A 1541-nucleotide genomic window follows, 5' to 3' on the forward strand; every position below is an offset into this window, starting at 1 on the left:
CGATACTGTTCCAATCAAGTGATAATTGAGATATAGGTACTTCGTTTAAAATGACCTCATAGTAAAGAAATATTCTTTTGATTAGATCAAAATAAATTATTTCAATTGGACTGTTGCATTCATCTCTCTCATAACAAAATGAATGAAAGTTCATTCATTTTGAGAAGGGACGATGGGGTAATGTAACCGTCTGTTACATGTTTTTGTGTGGCTCCGCCACAAAATCAAGCAATCCCTGTCCTTTACGGAAAAACAACAAATTTCACCCAAAAGAACGGCTAACTTCACCCATCCCAACTGTCATTCCGCACAGGCACTCTCTTTCTCTGAGTGATCCATAGGCGTCGGGCTCAACCAGGGTCGTCGCGGGGAAGTGTGGGCACCCAGAGAACGACGCACCATGTAATTTTGCAGGATGTATGGGCGTCGGCCAAAACTTGAGGTCTCGCGAATATCGGCACCGCTAAGCATGTCCTTTCTGTCTGTGATCTCGTTAGAGAAAAGAAGTGCGCGTCTTGTGTCGTTAAAGTAATAGTTTGTAAAGTTTTATGGTGTAAATTAATTAACTTATTTTCAATTATTCTAGAGTACAAAATACAAAAACGCATTAAAAAGAACGATAAGTAGTACGGTGCAAATAATAAAATGCGGAAATAGTACGGTTAGTAAAATTAGAATAAAAAGTGTAAATCGAAACAGCACATGTTAAAATCTGATTATAAAATTTGTTATAGCTAAAGAAATGTTAAAAGAACAAACTATTGTGAACATTGAACCGAACAAATACACGCCACAAAGAAAAGGTAAATTATTGTAAAACAAAAACAAAACCATTTGTAAGCCACGTGGACGATTATATTTGCTGGTATTATAACCCTACTTGGCAGGTCCAAGAGGGCCTTTTCTTGTTTATATGCTTGTTCTCCAGCTACATCATCCCGTTAAAACGCACAGCGACACAAATAACCCGATCAAAAAGCAGACAGAAAGATGCCAACATCTTAACCTTACTCGCCACTTCAAGGTTACTGACGAAGTCCTCCCGGTGCATGACAACAGGCCGGTATTGTCAACAACAAGGATCAGGCTCTTCCGGGACGCCGGAAAGAGCTCTGTCAAGGACTACTCTCGTCGTTTGCAACAACAACAACAACAACATCGATCGATGGAAATCCATCGAAATATCGTTCGTCGGTTCCGCTGCAAAGGGCAGCTTCAAGCAAAGCGCTGTGAGAAAAATTCTAACCGCAAGTATACTCTAAGAAAATTGTGACGTCACTATCAAAAGTTGTAAAAATAAACCCCAATATTATGTTTATGTAAAACCTCTAGCTCTAGTAATTTCCGAGATAATTAGTTACTTTACACCTATTTGTCAAGTAAATTTCGTTTTCTCAATCCTTCACTCTAAATGTTCGCTCCCATGAATTGGTATGCTTTGCCCGCCTCGATTTAATGTTCATTAATAGTGTGGACTGGTTGCTAGCATGCGAAGTAATCACCCGTGTACGCCCCTGGTCGACTCGATTCTGATTGGATCA

General features: G+C 39.6%; 1 long non-coding RNA gene across 1 annotated transcript; it reads left to right on the forward strand.

Moving 5' to 3' along the window:
- Positions 1 to 205: 205 nt before the first annotated feature.
- On the forward strand, positions 206 to 1299 carry LOC129755373 (uncharacterized). Its single transcript, XR_008739249.1, has 3 exons — positions 206 to 528; positions 587 to 661; positions 735 to 1299. It is a non-coding gene; the product is annotated as an uncharacterized LOC129755373 (long non-coding RNA).
- Positions 1300 to 1541: the final 242 nt, after the last annotated feature.

Source organism: Uranotaenia lowii, chromosome 3 (genome assembly GCF_029784155.1).
Source record: "Uranotaenia lowii strain MFRU-FL chromosome 3, ASM2978415v1, whole genome shotgun sequence".
NCBI classification, from domain to species: Eukaryota; Metazoa; Arthropoda; class Insecta; order Diptera; family Culicidae; genus Uranotaenia; species Uranotaenia lowii.